This window comes from Ambystoma mexicanum, chromosome 2q (assembly GCF_040938575.1).
Source record: "Ambystoma mexicanum isolate Mex_15411 chromosome 2q, UKY_AmexF1_1, whole genome shotgun sequence".
Taxonomy (NCBI): Eukaryota; Metazoa; Chordata; class Amphibia; order Caudata; family Ambystomatidae; genus Ambystoma; species Ambystoma mexicanum.
This window is the reverse complement of record NC_090924.1, coordinates 979,257,023-979,284,574: the sequence shown is the minus strand read 5'-3', so window position 1 is coordinate 979,284,574 and position 27,552 is coordinate 979,257,023. Positions and strand designations below refer to the sequence as shown.

At 46.0% G+C, this 27,552-nt stretch overlaps 1 protein-coding gene across 11 annotated transcripts in view; it reads right to left on the bottom strand.

The window, feature by feature from the left end:
- Positions 1-27,552, bottom strand: part of TRAK1 (trafficking kinesin protein 1) — a 748,555-nt gene that overhangs the window by 241,809 nt on the left and 479,194 nt on the right. The gene's annotated exons all lie outside the window — the stretch shown is intronic.

Sequence of the window (27,552 nt, the reverse complement as noted above, 5' to 3'; positions counted from 1 at the left end):
GTTGAATTGGCTACATTATTGGAAAAGTAGCCAATGTAGAAGGTAGTGTTGAGCCATCAAAACGTCCGCCAAAGTTATAGCATGAAGCAATCACTTCAGGTGGGCGTGGGTGGGTTTGATAAGACCAGCAGGTATAGTGCTGTCACATTTAGCAAGGTTATCTGCACTTAAATGTTTACAGCAAACATTAGCTCTTAATGTGTTGAGTAGGTAAATCACTTGTAGTGCAGGTATGTGTGCTGGGTGTGCCTAGTAGTCTCATCTAGCTCATGAGATGGAGCCCAAGAAAGGCATCCTCTGAATCAGTGGAATACTCAGATCAGGAAGTACAGCCTGGCAGATGGGCAGTAGAGAAGGGGGAGAGCAGTTGCACTATAGTGTCAGCAAACAAGGTGTCCCACATAGAAGTCAATCCACACCTGCAAACTCCAATCTAGAGAAGTTAAACATCAACACCATGTACCAGCAAGGCACCAGGCCCACATTGTGCCCACCAGGCAGGATAGCAAGTTGAGCAGTTGGCAATTGGAACAGTGTGTGACGGTTGTCACGCATTCTTCTGAAGCAGAAGCTTGAATCCAGCATCCGCATAAAGGCAGCAAATAATAGGTGACCAGTAGGGCACATGCAGAAGAGCACATGAGCGCAACAAATATCCAGCTAGAGTCCATTCACACTTCACATTACCAATGAAGTACATATCAAGGTGTGGGGTCTGCAAAAGTGGGAGTAGAAAGAATCTAGAATACTAAAGTCCAGCTGATACAGACATGCACAATCACTCGTCAGAGCACCTTTGGAACAGGGGAAGCAAGCTACAGGTAGTACAAAGAGAGCATTTTAGGTGGTTGGTTGGGTCCACGGTGGATGTGACAGACAGAAAGGCTGACAAGCGGGCTACAGCCAGTGCACTGGAAAGTCGCACCCATAGAAAATCCAATTATACTAACTTAGCTGGACAGAAGAAGCAGGAATAGTATGAACGTACATGTCAAGTGAATGGAGCGACAAGGCCGACTATGTCAGGATCTTCCAAGGGATGCTGCACGAATGCAGTGTGTGGGAAATATGGCTCTGAATAACATTCCCCTAAAGTAAACTGAAAACATTTTTAAAATGAATAAAATGTTAATCAATTTTTGAAAACTAATTTATGCCGTGGGGAAAGTAACCACAGCATTTCGATGCATTTGCTAATGTAAGCTTGCATTTTCAGCCAAGAAGTGAGAAGTGCATTTAGAATGCCAAGTATTGGTTTTGGAAATAAATACTTGCACGTGAAACAGTGAGATTCATGCAGGCAGGTAAACTTTTGTTTTGCTGCCCAATTGTTTATAAGAATATAACATTGTGGTGACTTCCATGGTTCCATGGCATAAAGCTGGGGACCACCTTTGTTTGGATTTGACTCTTAAATAAATTTGAGTTTTCGTACAAATGCCTGTTTATTGCCCCGAATTGTGGGGTTGGGCATTATGAGTGGTGGGGGTGACACAAGCCATATCATACTAACGCGGAGTCTGATTTAAAAGTAAAATATAGCTTTACAATATATGTTAGGAGACCAGGAATATTGCTGGCCCCTTCCAGGCTCATACCAGGAAAGATACATCATCGGTTCCAAAGACATAACAGGGATGGAGCGGTCTATGGGAGATCAAGAATGCGAAGAAGGGAGATGAGTCAATGAACCTCTAAGTGGTAGGGCAACAGAAGAATCTCTGATAATAGTGGCAATGGAAAGATGAAGGCAAAGTGAGGGTGATATTTGACATGGATAAGATCCTCAATCTTTGCACCTCAGACTGCCACACTAAAGGATCCAGTTGTTTGGGAGGACATTGTATAAAGAGCTGTATGCTATGAGGAGGCCCCTACCAGGTTCTAGGGAACAAAAGGGAGGATGACATAGGTGGTAAGGTGCATCTCCAACCCAGTGAAGGACGGGCCCAGGGGCAGTATGTTGAGGATCCCCTGATCGCCCTTCCCTGGTCCATGTTGCTTGGCAGAAAACAGGCACAGAGCCCGCCCCCCACTTCCATGTATCCCCTTACCAATTGTGAGTGCTTAAAGCTCTATTTAGGCAGACCCTAAAACTCACAAAAGAAAAAACCAACAATTAAATTTTTCTAGAGTTGATTTCATTTACACGCTGGTAGTAACATTTACCCCGATACTGTTCCAGTCCAGGCCGAGCTTGATATAATGCAGGTTTGTGATCTTCTGACTGAGTTTCCCCACATGTGAGTTCCACAAACATGTGCTTGATACAGTGTTGCAAGTTTGCAGTATTCAGACCAAGAATGTAATCAGCCTGCAAATCACATGCTGCAGGAACATGAAACTTGGTCCCTGCATAGGCCGGACTAGAAAGTGACAGGAAAGGGAGAGTGGAATCCAAGATGGTGGGCAAATCAGATGAAGGCTTGGTCCAGCCCTCTATTCCCAAAGTAAGGCCATGCTGCCAATCCTACCCCTGCCCCAATGACAAGGGGCAGTGCAGTCACAGACTAATGACCCAAACCAAGGAGAACACTAGAAAACTCAGATTCCCTAGTCAATTGATGTTGGTTGCTGGAGAAGGGGTTTGTGGCAGGTCATTGGAGAGCTATTAGGAATGTTGAGGTAGTGTTGGAAGGGGGAATGGACAGGCGGGGGTGAAAGTGGTACAGAGGAGTATATGAATCATCACGAGGTCAAGGTAGGAAAGGGGGGGGGGGTAACAAGCCGTGCTATTGAGCACTGTCCCAGTTTGGCTGAACAGGAAAGTCCCAGCTGGCCAGATCAGCTCTAGAAAGGGAGGGGGGAACGAGATCCAGACAAGAAGGCTAGAGGAGGAACAGTCATGGCAACCAAGTCTGGGAGTCTCAGAATTTTGTGGAAAGAGGGAGACCAGCTGTAGGGTAAAATGGAGTTATAGGAGGCAGAAACAATGGCCTTAGTTACCATCTCACCCCAGTGGAGCATCTACATCTATAGCAGAGTTGGCAGAGAAAACAGCCTGATTAATCCAGAGGCTTTTGCCGGAACCGGGACTGGCAAGATGGTTTGGGAACCCCTGGAGCACCAGCAATGGAACATGGGGAGACATGTGAGGATTTGGGAATCCCATTAAATGCACAGCACGACTATTGAGGTGTGACAGTATCACAACTAGTGGGAGAGGCTTGGTTTGATTCTTGCAGTGTTTTGTCATTTCCTCATATTTCTTTTCGGAGAATAAACCTAGTGGAATGCAATTCGAGAGTCAAGTCTTTTGTGCATCACGTGTGAGCCCCGAATTGGCATGCGCAAAGACCGTCATGGAAGTCTGGTCAGCCCCAAAATTCGCACTAGTATGGTCCATACTCATGGCTCGACACCCCACCTGAGACACTGTAGTCTCTCTCATGTGGGGATTTAGAACACAGACATGTGGGCATGTCCTTGTAGCTACAGTTTTGAAGGTGTCGGGCCAGAGGAGACTTCCCCCAAGATGTCAGTTGGCTGTTCAATACAGCATATTCATGGGTGCCAGGGTACAAGAAGGGGATCCCATCACCCAATTAGTTTGTCAACATACCCCCACTGATGCTGAGCAAAATCTCAACATGGATAAGGCAGAAATGAAATGCAGGATTCAGCTCCTCATATCTTCCAGGAGAAGGACCAGATCTCCCACTGCCATCAACTGACCCTCTGAAACAGGATCCATCCATGTCTAGGAAAGAGTTCACCACTGCTTAACAGGATAACACTTCTGCGGCCTCGGCCGAAGGAGGCCGAACATTGGGGAAGAGGGTCTTAGTTTGTAAAAAAGAAGGAATTGTTATATCGATTCCAAAATAATATGAAGGGATATGATAAAACCATATATCAGCTTCTACTCACTCTACAATTTTGAAGGCCTGTCCTAAATGCCACTTGCTTCTACCTCTCAGGAGAAAACCAAAGGGTCACTAAAACCCAAGAACATGTGTTTAGTAGTTTTTTCTGGCCCAGGATACAGAATCAAACCCAGAAGTATTTCCTAGACTGCCATGTGTGCCAGCAAACATCCCGAAATTATGCAGGGAGGGCCCGCCTTCAAGGCTTGCCCAACATTTACCTAAGGTGACTTGGAAGTTATGGAACCATTAAGCTCCTCTAGCGCAGGATCCATTACATCCTTTTATTGTAGATTATGCCTGCAAAGCCATCCCTTTTAAGAGTAACAGCACCCAGGTATTGGTCAAACACCTGAAACCTATTTTTCTCCAAATGTGGTTCCAAAAAGAGATACTCCCCGATCAGGGAACTCCCATCAGGTCCTTGGGTCATGACTAAACAAAAAACTGTCCTAACGGTATCCTGGGCCGGTCCTACGTGGTGAAAGGGGGGTGAGGGGTTCCTTTTCCATGCTAGATTGTATTTTCTTATCTAAACAAGTCCTTGAGAATTCTATTGTTTTTAATACTATACGTTCGGATGTAAGTGATCATTCAGCATTACATTTAATGCCGACCTTGGATATTCGTAAAACTATGGAGAAAACACCCACTACATCTCTATTAACAACAAGGCTTATCTAGTGTCTTGGAACCCAAGCGCGGTTGCCTTTTTTAATGAAAGATTAAACAATGTGACAAATTCAGATCAGACCTATTCTTCGTCACTTGATATAAACAATTACTCTGACCTTCTCAGTCAACTGTTGAACTGAATGATTAAAGTTCCTGGCCATCTACAACAAAAATAGAACAAGAAAATCTATAAATTGAAATATTTTTCATGAAACTATCCAATTTCAGAAAAAGAATCTTCATTGTTCTTAATGACACTTGAAAGACAGAGCTGACCTGAGTGACTTGGCCCAAAAAACACAAACAAGGACATAACAACTGGATTATTTCTCGTCGATCACTTAGGTTGCAGCATGATGCGGAACATATGCTCTGTGCACTAATTAGAACTCACGTGAATTTTTGTCACTAACCAATAACAATTGTATTGAACAAGCCTCATCACTAATTAACCTAATTCGCCAATCTGCATGGAGGGATAATTTTTACAAAATGTATAAACGCCCCTCTCCAACTGAGCCTGCTCTTTTATCTAGCGTTATGCCTTTATGGTATCTTGGTTTTGATTTAAATGATATTCTAAATCTCATTTTTTTTAAATCTAATCTTTCAAGAGCCCAGAGGACAGACGGTCTCTCGACTGCTACCCTTAAGAGTAATCCAGGGCTATGGCCGATAATTCTTTTTAAACTGTTCAGGTCCATATTGGAGAATCAAACTCCATAGACAAGGAAACAGTCACACATAGTGTCCTTATATTAAAAAGGGTTAAGATCTGAACCGTCTATCGGCTGATGGCCTTACTTGACGTTTCTATATAGATCTGCTCCGCTCTTGTTCTCAGGGAGCTCAATAGTTAAGTTTTGCAAAGTGGATTTTGGGAATAACGGCAATCAGGTTTTAGCAACCGTATTGGGACTGCATTGAATGGCTTTATATTATAATTGCTCCAATCCCAAGCTAACCTTCAACAGTACCCTATATTTATATTTTGTTGATCTTTCAGTGGCTCTCGATAGTGTAAATTATGAGACCCTGTGGAGTAAATTGCAAAGTTGGAAATGGCCTGCTAAGCATCCTCACCTATTTTCAAACAGATACGCAAATTCAAATTCGCCCTTGATAAGCATAGACATTTAACAGACTTGATTTTTACCCACTGAGGGCTGCGCCAAGGATGCGTCTTGGTGCCAGCATTAATTAATCGCATCTAAAACCAAGGTCCTGATCTTTAATTTTGTGAAGACAAAAGAAAATTCAACGGTATTTAGATTCTAGCAAAATCGACGTAGAAAATTAGAAGTATCTAGGCTCTGAATTTCAACAAAGCAACAATTGCCGGGATCAATATTTGCAACTAGATTTGACTTTAACATCTTATTCAGCCTAATTAAAAGAAACATATTGCAAAATTGGGTGTTTCTCAATCCTGCCACTTATTGCAACGCAAAGATTGATTGCTCCAGAATTGAAGGTAAATTGCTGAGACGTTGTTCACACCTCTCAAAATGGTGTCCCCATAAGAATAAGAAGATATAAATTAGGGCTCAATTCATTACAATCTTTAGTTCAATGGAAACAGCTTTTCTTACTTGAACAAATCTTTAATCTTCCTCCTCATTCCTTCTTTGTAATGCTCCACGATTTAATTTCCAATAATTCATGTGTGATTTTAACTGAATGGGTACATTCCACTATGTATATTTTGTCGCTGCTTGATCTTGACCCTACAGTTCTCACCAGTAATACTAATTACATGAAAAAAAGTTAATGTATGCAGATTGGATTAGCAAGTATGATTACGCTCGAGACTATAAACTGTTCACGTATTCTAACAAGACCTCTAAAGCCCTAAATTGGATTGAGAAATATTTGCTCAGATTTTCTCATCATCGAGAGCAATAATTCTTTGTGAGACTGCATTTTAATCTATTGACTTCTCCAGAAGTTCTGGGTGCTAGGTCCAATAGTCCAAGGGGAAAGAGACAGTGTAGATATTGTCGATAACATGGCACAGTTCAGTCATTAGAACATCTCTTTATTTGATGCCCAAGGATCCAACCCCAGCGTGGACACGATCTGGGATATTTGTTCATAATGTTTTTATATTAACCAATATATCCTTTTGGGATCACATTTCTGGTTACATACCTTTAACTTTAGCTGCAATTAATTTAATCAAATGTGTCTTAGGTCGATTCTCATCTTTGTAGCTCCCTGCCCCAAGCAAAATGATTTGAGGACCTTCCTTGGGGGAGAAAGATGTTCATTATTTTTGCATCTCACTAAGGGATTTTATTTAATGCTAGAGAAGAATGATTTGTCGGAATTAAATTCTCAATTTCTTCGGCTTGAAGTATTATTTTCTATTTTTAGGAATTTATCTTATTTATATGTTTTTGTTACTAACACTGTACTGGGATTGTATTATATCTGTGTGTGTTATATATATGATACATTACTCACTGTAATCGTATTTCTGATGCTTGTATCTGCTTAAATCCACATGCTATGCATAGGCCAAAATCTAGTGGTAGTCTCAGAGTATTACATGATTTATTTTTGAAACTCGAAAAAGTGATGTTGACTGGGTGCGTCAGTAATACCATCCCTAGTGTGACATCTATTGCACCCATGGTCATTCACCCGTTAAGGTCCCTCAGATTGTTTTGTTTCTGACATGAGGTAACTTGAATTGTAGCATGAGTACATATGTAATAAAGCACAACATAGTGATAAAGCAATAAACATCTATGCACCTTCGAAACCAGGAAGGGAGGAAGGGTGGGCGCATTTTAATCTAAGCAGATACAAGCATCAGAAATATGATTAAGGTGAGTAATGAACCCCTTCGGAGACTTGTGGATCTGCTAATATCACATGCTATGCATAGATTAGCAAGCAGTATTTGGAGAAGGAGGTGGGTTGTGAGAAGGTGCAGCGACAAATAGATGTTTTAGCACTGCTTGTCCCAACTGTGAATCAGCTTTAGAATGTGTGTTAATGCAGTAGTGCTTTGCAAATAGCGTCTAGGGAGAAGTTTGAAATAAATGCTAAAGTAGCTCCTGTACCTCTGGTAGTGAGCTCTTGGTGTGAAAGGCAGGGTTTTCTTTGATAATTAATAGCATAGTTTTATACACTTGACAATCCATCTGGAGATTGCGTTCTTTGAAATGTGACCCCTTCTCTGCCAGTTGCTATGGAAACAAAGAGTTGGACTGTTAGTGATGATCTCCATCACTCCTTTCCTGGGCAAACTCTTGGAAAAGCTGGCCATCTCACAGCTTAATCTACATACTGAATCTGTTGGTTGCCTCCATGACCACCAGTCTGGCTTCAGAGATGTCAGAAGAACGGAAACTGCTCTCCTGAACACCTGTAAAGACTTGCTCTCCAATCTTGACTCCAATCTCCCTTCGGTCTTCATTCTCCTTGATCTATCCTCTGCTTTTGATACGGTAAACCATGCCCACTGCATCGCTACTTTCTGCTCCACTTTTCAATGTTATGCAGATGATACTCAGCTCTCTTTCATGCTCCCCTCAGCCACCTCTGCTTCTTCTCCTATAACAGACTTTCTGGCCACAATTCATAAATGGTGTATCGCCAATGATCTCTGCCTTAATGCCAGTAAGACTGAGATCCATCTCATTGGGACACCGGCTTCCTCTTTCCCACTCCCACTCTGGCCGCCCACTCTGGGCCCTCTTCCTGTGAGGCTAAGAGCCTTGGTGTCATCTTTGACTCCACCCTCTCCTTCTCTCTGATGTCGCTAAGAAGTATAACTATCAGCTGCACCTCCTCAAAGATATTATTCCTTTTCTCACTTTCTCCCAGAGACTCACTGTCTCCAGAGCTCTGGTCCTCTCTAGGCTGGATTATTGCAACAGCCTCTTCCTAAATCTTCCTGCCTCTACTCTTTGACCTTCACAACCTATCCAGAACAGGACTGCAAGACTTGTCCTTGGCCTCAGGCCCAGGGATATTATCCCTCCAGCTCTGAAATCTCTTCACTGGCTCCCCGTGGCTGCAAGGATCCACCTCAAGACCCTCTGGTTTGTCCACAATACTTTCTGGGGCCTGGGGCCGCTCTACCGCCAACTTTCTCTTCCAAAACATCTTCCTTCTCGACCTCTCAGCTCATCCCCCTCCAACTCTCTGGGGTTCAGACGCTTCTCCAAGCAGAGAGTTGGATGCAGATCTATCTCCTCAGCTGGGGCCTCCCTCGAACAGCCTCCCTACCTCTCTCAAACTTGATCAGAACCACCACCGGTTCTGGAAGCATCTCAAGACCTTCCTTTTTGCTTCTGCTTTCCCTCTTCCTCTCCCCTGCTGATGCACCCGACTGCTCGGTGCACTGGTCACCTGGTCACCCTCTGAACTTGGGCCCAGGCTCCTGCATGTACAGTTTTGCTAGCACTGCCTCCCCAGCACTTAAGGGTCTGCTTCTCCAACCCTACAGTCCCTTCGCTCTACACTTCTGAGCCACGCGCTGGCTGCACTTGGGAGTTAACTGCACTTCCCTGTCCCCTCCCCCGCCGGAACTTCTCCCTTTCCCTCTTCCCCGCAATTGCGCGATCTGAATGACACAAGGCCCAGTAAGATCATTTGTTGTCCTCCCTCGTTTCCCCCCTCCTTGTCACGCCTAGAACACTTGTGTACAGGTGCATTATAAATGCCAAATCATATCATATAGGCTTAGTTTTGTTTATGTATTACAAGACCGCTCTCCTTGCATCTAATGTATGGCAGTTCTTTCAGCTGTGTTAGATGGATTTTGAAAAAAAGTTGGTAGTTCAATGGATTGGTTGACATGGAACTTGGACAGGAATTTGGATTGGTTGACATGGAACTTGGACAGGAATTTAGGTGAAAACCTAGGATGTGTTCTAAGAACCACCTTGTCCTTGTGGATTATAAAGAAAGGGTCCTGTACAGACCGTGCCTGTAGCTCACTAACCCGTCTAATGGAGGTGATGGCTACTAGAAAGGCAGTCTTGTGGGTAGTTATGGTCCATTGCCTGGCTTTGCCTGACCCCTGTTTTGGGACAAGTCAGGTAAACAGCTTTGGTGTTAGTCCGTTGTCTTTCCCGATGTAAGAAAGTGTTTGTGTTGGAAAGGGGGTGGGGAGGGAGGAAAGAGCTCCTAAGTATCCTACGGGGTAGGATGGGGAAAAGCTGTTAAAAGGAAGGTGGTACCACGTCGCACCCGTCAGTGTCCCACTTCAACGTCCCGAAGACCCCTTATCCAGGTGATCCACTCCGACTGGCCCACCCCTGGGAATTGGATCCAATAGCAATGGCCGTTTCCTGGCCACCTGGAAGACAGATCTATGGGGAAAAGCGGGTGAGACACCTTCAGGTTTCTCACACTAGGTACATGTGCCCACTTCCAAAGCTTTTGAGACAGTCCGGCATACTTTGAGAGTGTATGCCTCCCTGCTCGTTTAGGTAGAACATAGCAGTGGTGCTGTTGGCGAGGACTTGTACTGTCTGACCTAGTAGATGCTGATGAAAAGATTGCAGAGCCTTGAGAACTGCTCGAAGTTCTAGAAGGTTGATGTGGTTTGGGACTTTGGTGTGTGTCCACTGCCCATGAGCTGTGGGGTGCAGGACATGGGCTCCACATCCTGAGAGTGAGGAGTCTGTTAGTATCGCCTGTATTGGTGAATTGCGAAAGGTTTTCCTTTCAATAAATTGTCCTGGACCACCAGCAAAGAGCCTGTACCAGGGCTAGCGAAACAACCACTAGATTATCCTACTGTCCGCTTGCCTGAGACCATTATTTTGCTAACCACTCTTGCATTGGGCGCATGTGCAGCCGCGTGTGTGGCACTAGATAGATGCATGAGGCCATCATCCCGAGCAGGCGCATTGCTTTGTGTATGGTTATCTGGTGACTGGCTACATAGTGAGGTATCTGTAGCAGCATGTTTGGAAGTCTTTAGTTTGAGGGGAAGACCAGACCTTCCCTTGTCTTTATAATTGCACCCAGGAATTGTTTCATTTGACTGGGTACGAGGCGAATTGGAATAGAAGATTGATAGTTCTCTGGGTGTTTAATTTGTCCAAATTTGAGGGGTCTCCCCTGTTATCAGTCAGTTGTCTAGATAAGGGTACACTGAGATGAACTCTCTGCGTAGGTGAGCTTCACTACTGCTAGCACTTTTGTAAGCACCCCTGGAGCCGAGGTTAGGCTCAAGGGAAGCACCTTGAATTGGTAGTGTTCTCCCGCTATTTGGGAGTGTGGGTATTTTTTGGGAGCTGGGAATATTGAAAGTATGCATCTTTCATATCCAATGTTGCCATGTAGTCCCCCTGCTTTAGAAGGGGAATTACTTCCTGAAGTGTTGTCATGCAAAATCTTTGTGGCTTGACATTTGTGTTTGCTGGGTGCAGGTCTAGTACCGGGCGCATTGTTAGGTCTTTCTTTGGCACAAGGAAGATCGTTAAATAAATACCCTTCTTTACCTGGTTTGCTGGGACAAACTAAGACGTCCCTCTCCAGTAGGGCTTCTACTTCCTCCAAAAATATGGGCTTTCTTCTGGTGTCATTTTCTTGTGCTTTGGCGGGTGGTTGGGTGGTTTTTGTAGAGGTTCTATAAAATATCCATTGAGAAATGCGACCACCTACTGGGGTGGCCTGGGAGGGGACCTGAAGCAGGTTGCCATTGTTTGAATGGGGTGGAGCCCCTGGCTGAGGAGGCTCTGCCTCAGCATCTTTGATAGCCTCTTTGAAAATTTGAGGAGGATTGTCCCTATGAGTTGCCCCAGGATGCTCCTTGGTTAGCCTGGCTGTAACCAGATGATCGTTGAGGGCCCTTCCCACGGAACCTTGTGTTGGAAGACCCTCTTCCCTGCACAAAATGATTGTTGGACAGCTGCCAAAGAGATTTTATGGTATCATACTCTTCTTTGGTGCTTTTAAGGGCATCCTCAACCAATTTACCGAACAGAGCATTGGGTTCAATAGGCATGTTGAGTAACATAGCCTGTGTTTCAGGTTTTACAACCATGATTGTCTAAGCCAGACACAACGCTTAATGAGCATGCCTTCAGATATAAAACAGCGTGCTGTGTCCGCTGCATCCAGGTTGTTTTTTAGGATGCAGTTAGCAACCTGTTTGTCTTCAGTTATAGTCTTTAGCAGCTGAGATTATATGGGATCTGGGACTATTTAAATTTGTAGTAGCAGTTCATCCCATTTATGGCAACTGTAGCTAGCCACAAGGGTAGTATTGTTGGCTATCCTAGTCTGATAGGTAGCCGAGGGAGCCACTTTCTTGCCAAGCGTGTACATTTTCTTACTCTGGTGAGGCTAGAGGTGTGCCTTGCACGTGGGAGTCTATCGAATCCCGTTCACCCTTGGCATCACTTAGGACACCAATGCTGCCATCACTGGAAGCTCCCTCCACGTCAATGGAGGCCTCGGTCTGTGTGTCGTGGGCGGCCACGCGTTTAGTTCTACAGTCCTTTAATGTCTTGGGTCAAAAGAGCTTGCAAGTTTTGCAGTTCTTTTCGGGGTGATCCAGTGGTAGACAGTGGTTACATACCCTGTGTCTCTACACCCAAAGCTGTTCCCTGTTACCAGACAGGCAAAACTTAAAAGGTGTTTTTTCTAATGCAAATGGCAGCCCGGCAAAGAGAAGGAAATACGGGAAAGAGATTAGGCATTCTCTAAAAGGAGAAGAAGTATGGCCACGACCCCACTCTCCCTTCTGTGATGGGCCGAGGGCCAGGGAGGCTTCTGTAGGCCATGGTCCGTATCCATTGAGGCGATTGTTCAGTCACCGACGATGGTTCCATCCATCGAACTCCGCTGCACAATGTCTTGCGGCAGTAGAAAGTCTGGGAACATTTTTTCTAATCAAAGGTATCAGCCTGAGGTACTCTGCAAACTAGCGTCCGACTACAGTGGCGGACAAAACAATCTGAGGGACCTCGATGCATGAAGGATCATGGGTACAATAGACGTCACACTAGGGATAGTATTACCGACACGCCCAGTCGACGTCCCTTTTTGAGTTTCAAAAATAAATCATGTAATACTTTGCGACTACCACTAGATGGCGGTCTATGCATAGCATGTGATCTAAGCAGCCTCTGTTACCAGAAGTGATTCATATTACAGAACAATCTATGTACTCCTCACAGGTTTACAGCAGAGAACTAAGGAGAAAGCAGATATTAGTATGAATACCACAATTCCTTGTTCCAATCCTCCCTCACTTGTGTCCAAGTTGGTAGACCACTTATGTTCTGCTCGCTTCCACTAAAAGATTGTTCTCTGATCCAATAGAAAGTAGGCCGTTGGCCTCAGCAAGCACCTCTAATGCACTCAACTGACTGTAAAACACACTGCCATCTCGAAACTCTGGGCAGCAGAGACATCAAAACACTATTTGAATTACCATAACATAGAAGATAACAGGCTTGACTTGGGATTAGAAATCTTGTCAGCCTCAAAAATGGCCGTATGCTGTTATGTAGCAAAAATTGGATAGGATGGTGGTGAAGGGGTGTAGATTGCCCAAAACAGACAGTTTGTTGAAGCGATGGAATCTAGTGAAAGTGCAGAATTTGGCAGACTTGGAGTAAAGTTCAGGAGAGGGGTGCATGCACTTATTTGGGCCTAGGGCAGCAGAAATCATAAATACGCCACTTGGTCCAACGGCATTTCATTTTGAGGGCCCTAGGACCGTCCCACTCTCCCTTCGTGTTCCTCCCTAACGCAGGCTTTCATAAACCTAGGTTAGTACTCCCGACCGGTAACCCCTACTGTCGATATCTGTCTTAGGCTACTAATGATTCCCTAACATGATGGTTTTCGTTCAAGTACTTCCTAGCCGTCTCTACCCCATCTAGTTGTTAGTGTTCTAAAGGAGTTGGGAAGTGCCTTGAACTTGCTCTGTTGGATTCAGCCTTGTTCAATCATGTTCACCTCTTCCTTTCTCCTCTTTCTGTCTCACCCTCACCTTACTCCACCCACCACTCTACTGTCCCTCCCATGTTACACTCCTCTTATCTCTCACCTCTACCTTTTGATGTTACCACTCCTCTCATACCAACTTCTCTATTCCTACTACTACTCTCCTCCTGCTTATACTCTCCTTCTGTTACTACTTTCCTCCTGCATGTACTACTCTCTTGCCACTACTGCACTTCTCCTACCACTACTTTTTTCCTGCCTCTACTACTCTCCTTCCTCCCTCTACTACACTCCTTCCTCCCCCTACTACTCTCCTTCCTCCCCCTACTACTCTCCTTCCTCCCCCTACTACTCTCCTTCCTCCCACTACTGCTCTCCTTCCTCCCCCTACTGCTCTCCTTCCTCCCACTACTACTCTTCTCCCCAATACTTCTCCCCAATACTATACTCCTCCTACAACCACACTACTCCTCCCACTCTGTACAACACATCCTTCTTTCACTCACAGCACCTTCACAAACACTCTTTACACAAAAAGAATCTATCTTCACTTATTTCCTAGTCACACTCATTTACACTGCAATACCCTTGCTCTCACAAAGCCAATACCTCAGGTTCTCTGCACAACGACTCCAGAATCTGTCACTCCCTCCTTCCTCCTGTTGGCATCTTGTTCCTACAACTCCACTGACCTCACTGGATAACCCCCACTTCCTGTTTACCATCTTCTCCTTATGTTTCCATCCATCTGTCCTGATTGGCCAGCTTTTCATAGCCAATCCTGTCCTATCTTCCCCTCCTGGGAGGTGGATGTGCAAGGGCAAGTCTTTAGAAAGGGGCTAAGCCCTGCCCACTTTTCTTCCATGGGCTCACCATTCCTCGGGCTTGATGGCATAATGGAAGCAATGTCCTCATTTGTACTCCAGACTGCAGTCCCGGCATGTTTAGACCTCGAGGATGTATTCCCTCCTTAGAATCCCTGCTGGATTAGTGGGGATGTAGACATGGCCGCGAGTCCTTCGGCACTCGTTTCCGGTCACGTTTTGCTAATACCTGTATGGAGGATGACCTCTGCCTCAGCAGCTTTCTCCCTCTTGTGAGTGGCTGCGCTGCGTAGGACCTGCGCACAGGGATTGTACACGGGCTCTGTGGCGCCCCATCTCTTCTGCCAGTGCACAGCAGCAAGCAGGTTTTTGAGGGGATGTGCTTCTCGGTGTGGATTCTTGTTATCCAATGGCATGTGGGAACACAACTGCTGGCTCCTTTGTGTGATCAGAGGCTGGACCGGCCCCCGCAGGGGACGCTAGAGGGACAGCCTACATAGCGGGCTGTCCCCTCTGGCCATCCCCTTCCGGGCAGGGGCCAGCCTCTACTCTTCCTCCCAAGGGGAGGCGGAAGAGGTGTCCCCCAAGGCCTGACCTCTGGTCGGAGTCCTGGGGGACGCATAAAAGGGCAGGAGATGCGGACAATCAGTCTCTGTCCAGCAGCTCCCGCCGCTTCTTGATTTCTTTATACGGGGGCTGCGGGGCTCTTTCACTTTATTGCAGCCACCGCCCGAAGTCGCCTCGGAGATCGCGGACGGAGTTGTTTGATGGGAGAGTGGCAATTATCAAGATAAATATTCAGTGTAGCATGAAGGGCGAGTTCTCGTGGTTCGTTAGCCCAGGGAAAGATTCGGCCGGCTGCGGCTCACCGGGGTGGCTGGGCAAGGTTGCCAGAAGGTTATTTGTCATGTGCTCCCGAGGCGGGTACCGTCGCAGGTGTTTACTTGCATGTCTTGCCTTTCCAGTAGTTGCTGTAGCGTAGTGATTAAGTCACTTGGCTTTGGTCCTGGTGATCAGAGTTTGAATCCCGGTCCCGGGAAGAAAGGCCGATTCCCTATTTTGTTGTACGTATTCTCTGTGCGGTCGCGTGCACGTGGGGATGCAAGGTTATTTCAAAATGTTGCCTTCGCTTTGTGTTCCCTGAGCAGCCGCCGTGCCTCGGGGGGTTTATTTCAATGTAACCTTGTCTGGATGTACCCTGAACGGCCATGTAACGGAGTTCATTTTTCAATGTTTTTGCTTCAGGAAAGTGCAAGCAATCTAATAGCGGCGGCCCTCGGGGGCAGTTTGCAATGTGGTCAGAGTCTCTCGGATCACTTATTTATATGCGCGCGCCATGTTCGGCCACCGCGCCGCAATGTGTTACCATGTTCTGCAATGCATTTAACATGTTTCTGTTCATTGTTTGCATGTACCTTTTTGCAACTGCCGTGCAGCATTGCTTTAAGCTATGTTTTGGGTTACAGGGTTTTCAGGTATTTACTGATTGCTCTTGCAGGCGTTTCGTGCTTTCGGCCTGGTTGAACGTTGTTGGGTAACTGCAGCGTCTGTAAAGCCTACCATGTTTTTGTATCACTGTGTAGAGTCCATCACGATTGCCAGCTGGAGCGGCTTTAAAAGCCGACCGTGTTTAGTTATCACTGCAAGAGTCCATCACGATTGCCAGCTCGAGCAGACCATAAAGCCTACCTGGTTTGGTTATTACTGCGAAGAGTCCATCACGACTGTCGGAACCAGCCCATGTTTGTCCAGAGTGTCAGGTTTGCAAGGTTTGGAGCGCGCTTGTATAGCCCTGCTCCGTGGCTATGGCCGGCATCGGCCATGTTTGTCAGGATTGCCAGGTTAGTCACATTTCAATCACCCTCAGCTGATTGCAATTTTGGTTAATAGTTTGCGCGTGCGCACGTTTCATTCATGTTTCTTTTGATTGTCGCCTGCCGCAGTTCTATGTCGTGGGGTATCTTTCAGAATTACCTCGTGTCCAGGAGGTGAAAGGGTGCAATTATGGGCATCTATCCGGTCAGGATGTTTCTCCAGTTGCCAGTTTGTAATGGACGCCGCGCCAGATGTAGTTTTTGGTACACGTGCACCAGGCTTTTTAGCAGGCCAATGGCGCACTCGATGGGGGGAGAAGTTTTGTATTTGTTTACAGTTCAGTAATTTGTGTGGCCGCCGCGCCATGTTTAAGGAAGTGCCGCAGGTAATGTGATGTCTAGGAAAACATTTTCTGGTTACAATTTAACAGTTTGTGCGGTTGCCGCACCATGTGGGGAACTGTGGCCGGACAATAAGATGTTTTGGGAGAATTTACTGGTTGCCAAATTGCAGTAGCTGCCGCGCCATGGAGAGGTTTTTGTGCACATGCTCTGGCTTATTTAGCGTTAGTAGGAGGTTTATAGTAAATTAGATGGGCACAGCCTCCAGTGGCCCACGTTGTAGGTGCTTGGGCTTCGTATGTTGGGGACCAGCGTCCGACTTGCGCTTGCTGTTTCGGGAACGTTCAGTGCAATGCTTTGTAAAAAGTGCAAGTTTCAACTTCTTCACGCACTTTTAAAAGGAAAATTTATGTCGGGTATCTCCAGTAAATGGTTTCTGGTGGCCCAGGAATGAACGTTGGCGCTTATTAGTCTGGCGGATTGTAGTTTTAGGAGTGCGTGGCGTACGCTACTTATGCCTGCCGCTTCACTTTTATCCGGCATCGTTATTAAAGGCGTTGTGCACGTTATGGCTCATCTATGGGTATTTGAGTGTCGGAAAATGTGCATTTCGTTAAATTGTTATCGAGTTGACCAAGTTTCTCTTTTTCGCGGCTGCCGGGACATGGCAAGGAAATATGCATAGGAGTGCTTGTAGGTAAGGGCACCACCATCGCCCGTGGTAGTTGTTTAAACCCTGTGCGCAGCGCCACATGAGGGTGAATGGCCACGAGGGACTGCCGTGAGCAACGTTTCACATATGTTCCCATTGTTCCATGGCCGCCGTGCCAAGGGTACAAAGGCCATGTGGCACGTTGGGTCTGAGTAAATAATAGGCATTATGGGAAGGTTGCCTGGCACCACCAACGGCCACGGTAGGTGCTAAACCTTGCACAGGAATAATGCACATTTCAGTCAGAAAGTTAAACTTTGTTTAAATCACCGGCCGCCGGGGCGTTGCGGGACATCAAGGCAAAAAATTACAACTGTTTTGCCCTCCTCCACAGGCCGCTGGGCCAGGCAGAGAGGTGCCCTTGTCCAGAGAGGGGGGGGGGACTTAATCCAGTTGAACGGCAGGTTGCTATGGTTCCGGTGTGTGCCAACCGCAGTGCGGGCTAAGAAACGCACATACGAGGGGGACTGCATTTATTGGGTGTAACGGGTATTGCAGGCTGGCGAATGTGATATTTGCTGGCCGCTGCGCAGTGTATTGTAGGAATGGGTGTCAGTTGACTCTCAGCTGGCGGGTTAGCGGAGCGGCACAGACGTTTTGTACTAATAACACAAAGGTCGGGGGTTTGATCCCTGGATTGGCCACTTTGTCAATTCACCTGACCCTGGTGTTTTTTTCGGCGAAAGTGTTTCACCTCGTCAATGTTGGGGATTATGTTTTGGTTTCAGGCCACCGTCGTGGGTAGCAGTGCAGCCGTTTGTGGCACAAGTGTTAAGTGCCTAGTCTTCACCACGCTATCCTCTTTAGGTTGTGTGCAATGGAGATGCCCATTAGTATTTTGCTTGTAACCAAAACTAAAACATGCATTCTTTTTTCAAGCACTGCCTCTGATCGGTAGCACTTATCACTCCCATACCCCACTAATACTAGCAGTATATAAAAAGAAATATATACATTTAAAAAAAAGAAATTACAATTTTTAAGTGTAATGAATAGGAATGCTTTCTGTTGCCCGATAGCTCCCGCCATGCTACAGTGGTCCATCGGCGGGTTCTGTGCCTGCAGTGCTGGCGACCTGGGTTCAAAGCCCAATGTGGGCGGCAGCGTACATTATTGCATGGGATTATTTTAGTTGTTTGGTGGCCGCCGAGCCGCACAAACAAATGCTTAATACGGAATTGGAAAGGCTTCATTTACGTGCATTTGGTATTCTTTGGCCGCTGCTCCGAATTTTCTGTAATTGGAAGTGAAGGTTTTTCAAATTCGATGGTGCCGTGTTGAACTAGACGATGCTATCAGTGTTTTTATGTAATAACAAGGCTCGGAAGTTTAGTAATCTTCAAAGAATCTATTTGCTTTGGAAAGGTTTGTCTTTATGCAGGCAGTGTGTATTTGATTTGGATCGGTTATTCTTGGGCCGCCGCTCCTAATTTACAGCATTTTTAGGAAGTAAGGTGCGAAAGTTTATTATTCTTCAAAGAACCTAGGTGTTCGAGTTTTGAAGTATACGCCCTAGTGTGCATGAGCGTGCGCAGCAGATTTTTTAACTGTGCATATACTGTCAATTAAGAATAGCTCTTTCTTGGCCTTGGCGCCACACAATTTCATTAGGTGCAACATTCCCAGAATGTTTATATTTATCAGGCACATAAGCCCGATGCTTTACGACCTGCAGGTTTCAATTTTACAATTGCAAGGAAGATGCTCCTGGTTACAGGTCCTCCGCGCAGCATGCTTCAATTTTGTAATTGTGTGGGCCTGTACCAGGGGCTATCAGGCATATCGTATTTTACTTTCAAGTGTTGTGCGAGGTGCTCGAATTGTGCATCATTGCATTTTCCAGGATTAACGATGACGAGCAGCTGCATTGCATGCCCTTGCAACAGCGCGTGATTAATCAGGGGAACATTTTTGCCGACGGCCAGCATGGTTCCTCAGTTATGCTGGGAAGCGTGCAAGTAAGTTGTATGTGTTTCTTTGTGCGTGTTGAGCCACACCGGAAGTGACACAGTGCCTCTTACAGAGTCGGCCTGGGCGGTGTTTTTAAGGTCCTGAACGATCAAGGGTGTAGGATCATCACTACTGTAGTGGGGTATGGATTTGTTTACGGCAAGGGCAATTTTTCAAAGTTGTACCCTCGCTTCGGTTTTCCACTGCACCAAGTACTGCTGCCGTGCCGCAGGGGCACTAATGGGGGAGGTTAGCTTATCTTCCTTCCTTGGTTTTTACTTTCGGTCATAGCCTACTTGTTTAGCCACGGGTCTATTAATTACATCCCGTTTTGTCCAACTTTACATGTCTCTCACGCGAGGGCGGCTTCGTTCAAGGCATGCATAGGTTTACTATGTCATGGAAGGGATTGTATTTCCGTTGGCGATTTGGAGTGATTTCTTGCTCCCGATTTCTGGCTCTTGCCCCACACTCGTACGGTGCACCACTGAAAACATTGGGTAGCAGTTACTTGTAAATAAATGGGGAAAACAGCACCCAGTGCATTATCTGGAATGAACCACGCTAGGAGTCTTTTGGTCACTGCAAAGAAGTGGTAAATTATGCATGGCTTTGAATCTGGCAGCCCGGTGCGCTGGCGTGCTATATCTCCCGACAAGGACGCAGTAGCTACTACATCCCAGGGGTCAGCAAGGTTAAGGTTTAAGGCTAGTTTAGCTGTAAATGTGTGCATATTCATGCACCACAGGGGCACAGCATCCTGGGGGAGGTTTCTGTCCTTCGGGCGCTAGCAGTGGCGCAAGTGGCAAATATGACCCAGCTTCCCATGCATTTAGCTGACTTTTATATATATTGCTGCCAAATAGGATCACAACGTTTTTTTATGGGGGACAGTACGAATGTTGTTGGTGAAGTATCATTGACTATACCTTTCTTTAGGTGTGCTCCACATCGCTTACAACGTTTAGTGGCCCTGCAATCATTAGATGCCACGTGCCTGTTACCATGGCCTGTTCTCGGCCGTCGGTTTCTTAGATTACATACTCCTGGGGAGCAGAGGCAGGAGGGGCACACAATTTGCACCACTCTTCAGTGAGATGGCTGTGAAAAGCTAAGGATAGTCACCCGCTGGGAGGGGCCACTTCACATTGGGCAAAACACTAGTTTATAGCCCTGCCAGAACCTGTGCGCTGGATAACACTGCACGACCAAAGGTTGAAGGTAGAACCCAAGGAGGGGTAGGTATATTTGGCTGCCCAATCATTCTGTTGGAACCCTTGCAGGGCAACCCTTAGCCAGTGCGTTTTCTACAGAAAGTTGGTTTTTCAACTGGTTTTGGGGAGGTCTCTGAGCCACAGCATTTAAGGTAGGTTGTTGTAACAATGGACCATCATGTATGAGGGGATGGTGGAATTGCAGTGTCCTCAGTTTAAGACAGGCAGATAGTTAGGATCATTAAGGAACTGGCTCGATACCAGAGAATTGGTAATGGCCGGACTTAATTAAGTCACTAGCCCAGAGATTCAGCTGGGTCGAGCGACCAGTCGCGGATGCTGACTGGACCGGCTTTCTTGCATTGGCATAGCATGGCGGCTCTGCCCATAGCATCCTGGTGTTGAATGTACGAAGAGATGGGTCCTTTTCTTCTCGTTGTTGCCAGCGGGGGACACCAAGCTGCTTACGGCATTCTTACATAGGCATAGCATGACGGCTTAGCCCATTGCATCCTGGTGTTGAATGTACGAGGAAAGGGGTCCTTTTCTCCTCGATGTTGCTAGCTGGGGACACCAAGCTGCATATTAAATGTGTGTGTAACAATTTTTGAGTATTTATTATCACAGGTAATTTAGATAATTGAGAATGTCAAAGACCACATGGTCTGGCCCCTGGAAGATGGCCAGGAGCGCCGCACAATGAGACTGACAGCTTGGTAAGCAGTGGGACACTCCCACAAGGGACATGCCATGGTAAGAACTGATGGTGGCTTATGTTCCCTGACAATTTTAAACTGTGGTTTATGTGCAAGTAAAGGGTCTAGCCAGTTTCAAAGCAATGGGACCTTGTAAGGTTCGGTAAACTGGGGACTTCCCACAATGTGCATAGTAAAGAATTATGTTAAAGTACAACTGGTATGTCCGGCCAGCAAATACAGCATTATGGCCACGTAAGATGGGCAGGCTGGTGACACTGCCGTAAGGTACACGCAATCCGTAAGGCCGGAGGATGACGCAGGTGCACTGATAATGAAAATTACAGAAAGGTGCCATTTGAGTGTTTGGACTACAGACCTTGACACTGCCAGGGGGTCTGGTGGGCCACATTGGCCTTCATTGGCACCAGTGACGCGTTAGGCTTGGGCCACCGGGTACCAGTGACTAGTTAGTCCTGGGCCACCGACAAGCGGTATGGGGCACCTATCGTGCCAGCATGGATCTCCAGAGGCAACTGAGTGAAATAAGGTTAATGGGTGGGCCCAGTACTGCCCAGTTAAACCCCCCCATAAGTATGGGGGGTTCACAACAAAGTGATCTTTGGACACAAAGTGGCGCATGTCAACCCGCAGGCAGCCGGGCACGTGTGCGGCCTGGACCGATCTCCAGGTGTCTATGGGTAAGATGGTACAGCTTCAGGATACAGCAGTCTCGGGACTGGTTGACATTGAAGTTGGGATGAATTAGAGGAAAGGTTTAAGGTGCGAGTAAAGGTGGTAGGGTAGAGTTGGGACAAAAGGGGCAAAGGTATGGGGGCATTGTTGGCAGCGAAAGCCACCCCCAAAGTGTGGCGGAGTATCGGGGCGGTCCTAGCCAATGAGGGACGTTCACGCTGCAGCTTCGGCGGCAGCGGCTCAGGATTGGCCGGGCTCGAGCCAAATCCATCGACGGGCACTGACTTCCCGTTTAGGGCTCTAGGCCAGCAACCTCCTTGTCAGTGCCCATAAGTGTCCTACTGGTAGTAACCAGTGTTCTCCTGGTAGTAACCAGAAGCGTCGTCAGCTTGTGCCTGTGGAAAATATGGTGACATGGTTCACCCTTACCTGACTGTATGTAATATGTGGCTGGGACCGGTCACAAGTTTGTTTGCTCCAAATAAACCTGTGACCTTGTATATTCCAAAGAACCTTACAAAAGTTGTCTGTGGTTATTTCATCATGTGTGTGTGTTATACGGGCTACATGAGGTGGGGGTGTACAATGGGGATCTCCCCGCTATGAATTGACAGTGCTTTGCATCTGACCAGCGATTTCGGAAAAAGAAAAACACTGACGAGCATTTTGATAAATAAGATATGGCTGGATATAAGTGTGTGCAAATTAACATGCTGGCACAATGGAAGGGGGTGCAGGAAGGTCTGTTTAATTACTTCAGCCCCAATGTTTGGGGGCTGGCTATGGCTCTATGCCCATCTCTTTTTTTTGTTTATTAATGCCTATGACTAATACAATTAAGCCTTTACAATATAAACAAGAAAAAGTAAAACAACCAACTACACTTTACATTTAAAAATCATCAATATATAAAAAATCATCCAGCTAGTCATACACTGTTAATTAGTGCTCTGCCATTCTTAATAAATACCTTTGACATTAAATTATTAGATTTAATAAAAACGTCCATTCAATTTCATATTGCTTACCCATTAATAGCAATAATCTGCATCAGTACCTATTCTAATCACAATTATCAGTGCCACCTGTTTGCTCTATGGATGGTTCAAGTCAATTCAGTGCCCTGCGTGGACCAAAACTGATCCGTTACAATGCTTCTTTGGTGATGTACAAATGCGCTCGTATCCCTTGTGATAAAGGTTGCTTGCCTTTTCATATGAGGTCAAAATGTGCCTGCTGGTTTCTATGGACTTGGCACACAAACTACAATCTTCTTTCTCCAGAAGCATTCCGCCACGCACCAATGTGTTCCATAACCAGCTAAATATTTAAACGCAGGTACATGAGAAAACGTCAATGTATATGTACATGCCTTAATCAAGCATTTGCAGGGCTTAATCTATTGAAAGCTTTGTCCTCGTAGCGTAGTTTTTTCCTTAGATATCACTAAAGACCTCTCTCCGTCTCATTCCTTTGTTTTGTGCTTAAGTTTATGTAAATAGTGACCTATATCGGCTGCCTCAGCCAGCGGCAGTCCAATATCATTCAAATGGGCTTGTACAGAATCAGCAAGTTCAGAATGTGCACTGTTACCCCTCCCATAATGTACATATGCCATGGACATTGAAAATATATGTAAAGAATCAGCTGTACCGCTAGCTTGATTGATTTTTAAGAATAGCTTGCTACAGGTCAATTGTCTAGTGGTATGTAAGGACATAGTACCAAGTTCCATTCTCACCCCGCAGTGATCCAAGTATTTTTCCTTCTAATTTATCTAACCAGCCCACATGCTTATCTGGAACAGTTTCTAACCCATATAAAATACATGCAACAATTGCTTTAGTAAACACTTCCAGTAGACGCTCAACAGAGTCACCTCCAACTCCCTTAACGAATCCCCTCAAAACCAGCCATTGTTGCATCGCTTTAGCTTTGATATAGGTATAGTGTTGTTAGGATGTGGAGACGCTATAGAATGGTAAACCAAGGAAGTCACATATTAACCTGCTTGAATTTGGCACCACTAATGTACCAGCTAAACCTAGCAGTACGATGCCCTTTGCCACGTATATGCATAATCTTGGTCTTTGCTTAATTGATCTCCAAACGGTTTGCTTCCATAAACTGAGCCAAGATGTCAATGGCTCCTTGAAGACCAAGTTCGGTGCAGTCGCGTAAAACCATGTCATCCGCATAAGTAATCCACGGCACCGCTACCCGCTTATCTATTCTACACTTAAGAGAGAGGTTCCTCCTGCTTCATGACAAGGCTAGAGTACAGGACTTTTCACAAGGAACAGCGTATAGTGTGGAAGAGCAGCCAGTAGCTTGAGAGGAGTGAGGAAAGTGCAAAGGAAAGAGGAGCAGGATAGTGTGGCGAAGCACTGAGGAGGTAGAGAGGGGAGCGAGTGAAGTGGGGGTGGAACAAAGGGGAGAAGATTAAAGTAAAAGGTCAAAGGTAGAGAAGAATGAGAAGAATAAGGAACCCCAATCAGTAGTTATGGGGAAGGGGGTACCGAAGGAGAGGTTGAGAAACAAAGAGAAAGAAGGAGAGAGAGATGAGACAGACTTAGACAAACAGAGCAAGAAAGTGCATGTGAGAGAAAGAAAGAGAGGTACCCAAGAAGAAGGTATATTCTGTGACTGATTAAATTACTTGGGTGACAAAGTAAAAAAAATGTAATGGACAAAGATGAGCCAAGGTAAGAGCTTTTCTGAATGGCAAAAAGCACAGAACTAGGCCTATCCAAGCATGCAGCGTCATTAGCCACTGGAATTGGGGAATCACAAGTAACCTGGGTACAACAACAATTGCCAGAGACTAACTGTTTTCGGCCAATGAGGGCAGCCTTAAACAAGGGGTAGATAGGGAATGACTGGGGACCATGGTCCTAAATAGAATTAGGTTGGTATGGGAACGAACCCTAACCCCATCCTGCGTGCTCAGACAAAATCTAATCCTCATTCGGTACACACCAAATAAAACAGTAAGTGTACGCTTTTGAGATGCCTCAGTCTTCCCCATGTGGGCTCAGTGAAAACCCAATCCTCATTCTGTTTAAGCAAAGTAAAACAGTTAGCAAAGTAAGTATATGCTTTTGAGTTGCCTCTAGCTGCCCCAGCACTTACATGTATTAATTCACTAAGCGGAAAACCCTTGGACCTGTGTTGTACAAAGGAAAGCATAGGTATGCGGTCCTCTCCTGCTTCACTGCCCAGAAGAGGCTTGAAATGATTAGTCAAAAAGAAGAAACTCAGCTCAGTACCAAACCACAAGGCCCGTACAGCATTTTAACATAGTTCTCAATGCTCAATCATGTCAGTCACAGTTGAGAATTAAAGCAGGACCACACAGTTATGCATGTCTGTCATCCAGTATGCTATGGGAATAAACATTCACCTGGATGATGTCAGTCTTTAAAATAAAGGCAATTTATAAGATAGTAAATAATTGCATAATTGCTAAGGCAATCTGGATCCAGGGATATTAGTTTCTCTAAAGCCACATTGCGTACCCCTGTTCAAGCTCTCAGGGGGTTTGGGGGGGCAGAAGATGTTAATCATACTGGGTCAGCAACTAACTAGGAGATGGAAATTAGGTTTTTATCACAGATGCAAGTAAAAGATCAGTTTCATATTCTGTTTTTGAGTTTCATAGACCTGAGAATGATGGAAATTCCTATGAGGAAATAGTAGCCAAGTGACAACGTAGAAGAAATAGGAGGTCAAATTATGAACAGCAATATGGACATATTTTGACAATTTGTTAGTACAAAATATAACTGAGTCTAATACGGTGGTGAGCTGGCAACAGTATAAAAACATAATAGTAATAATATCTCAGTAGAGAAGATAATTGATTGTGTTTTAATGAGTCCATAATTGATTTTAGAGCCACAAACAGGGATGCAGAATATATACAAGTGCAAGATATTTCAGGAGACAACATTCTAAGCAGAAGAATTTGCTAGATGTACACTTCTTTTCATGAATAGCAGGTTTTGTATACTTAACTAGGGAGTTCACCAAGAGCCACCTGGAATAGAAGTTTCTTTTTCAGTGTCACAGGCAATAACTCAATAATATCGCCACTGTGAAAAAACCATGGGCTTTTCCCCAACAACCCCTTTGGGATCCTCTTCTGAGGTGGCTAGGAAGAGGTTATTGCTCTTCGGTCCGGACCCGTGGAATGGACCTGAGAGGGAGGAGTCGTCCCAAGGTGAGACATGGTGTCCCCCTTTCCTTAACACCTTCCTACCCCGACATTCCCTCTTCTATCAAACACCCTTCTGAATCTTATACCATTGCCCCCTTCCCAATTCCAAGAGGTATCAACACAAAAGGGAGGCGTAGGAGAACCAGGAAAAGGAGAACACATACATCCCATGTTTTACAGGAACAAGATTGTTCCCCTTCTACTAGCAGCATTTTTTATAATTTTCCTACCACCGCTCAGAAACACTACAACTCCCATAATTCCTCCCCACAGTTTTTTCCCAAAACCACTGGAACCAAGTGGTTTTGGGCATAGCGGGTGAGAGCAGCTCGCCGGCAGTCCAGCTGCAGATTTGACCCCATCCGATCCACGGGGTCCTGTGAGTGCTATTTTTTGTTTGTTTTTGTGGAATTGTGATTGTGCTCCGAGCGCGTTGGTTTTTTTCACCCTCCCCCCACCCCGTGCAGCCACTTCCTGGTCCCCTCCTCTCTCCCACCTCCCTGATTGTCCACCCCCCCCCTCTGATTTGTGCCGCTGGTTGTCCCTCTGGACTACCCGACGACTGCTCTCCGCGCTCACCTCTTTCTCAGAGCATAGCGGGTGAGAGCAGCTCGCCGACAGTCCAGCTGCAGATTTGACCCCATCCGATCCATGGGGTCCTGTGAGTGTTATTTATTTTTTTTTTTGGTGGATTTGTGATTGCGCTCCAAGCGTATTGGTTTTTACACCCTCTCCCCACCCCTTGCAGCCACTTCCTGCTCCCCTCCTCCCTCCCTGCCCGCCCACCACCGCCCCCGCCCCCCCTCGGACCTCTGTTGGGCTGCACATATCATCTTGTCTTAACTGACCCTCCTGGGCAGCCCTCTGCCCGGCAGCCCCCTCGGCTAATGGCCTCTCAGGCAAAGGACGGCTCATGTGTGTGTCGGCAGGTGTCCGCAGGGGACGCCAGGCGCCAGCCCTCTTCCTCTGTTCATTAGCTGTTAACCTCTGCTGTTCTACTTGCGCAAAAAAAAAAAAAAGCTCCACATTGTAAAACCTACGCCTTTTTCTCCCTCTTTAGGATTCTCAAACTTAGGTATGTCCTCTTCCTGTTTCAGAATGTTCGGTGGCTTTCTTACGCTTGCCTCCTAAGTGCTGTCGTCTTGTCCCACTCTCCTGCGCACTTGCCTCTCTCTGTCTTGTCTGTCTAGCCCTTGGACTCCCCTCCTCTCCCACCTACTCTATGGTGCGCTCTGTCTCTCCTATCTTTTCAAACTGTTTCTCTATTGACTATCCTGCTCTCCTCACTAGGTCTGGTAGGAAAAAGTTTAAAAAGGACATCCTGGTCTCCAACCCAGGCCTCCCTATCGCTGACACCTACATCAGTGCCTCCTCCAAGGAAACTCTCACGGACATTCTCTTTGTTGTTGATTCACCTGATCTATGGACCCCTCATATGGTCTCTGTTCTCTCTCCTTTCTCCTCTTCTCCCATTAATGGTGGTACCCGTTGGGACGCCCTCCTGGCCTCCTTCCTATCCTCTAAGGTCATCATTAATGTCTAATCTAATGGGACCTTCTTGGTCCAAGGCCCTCAGGCCAACCTTCATCTTTTTGATAGATGCTTTCCGCGCCTTAT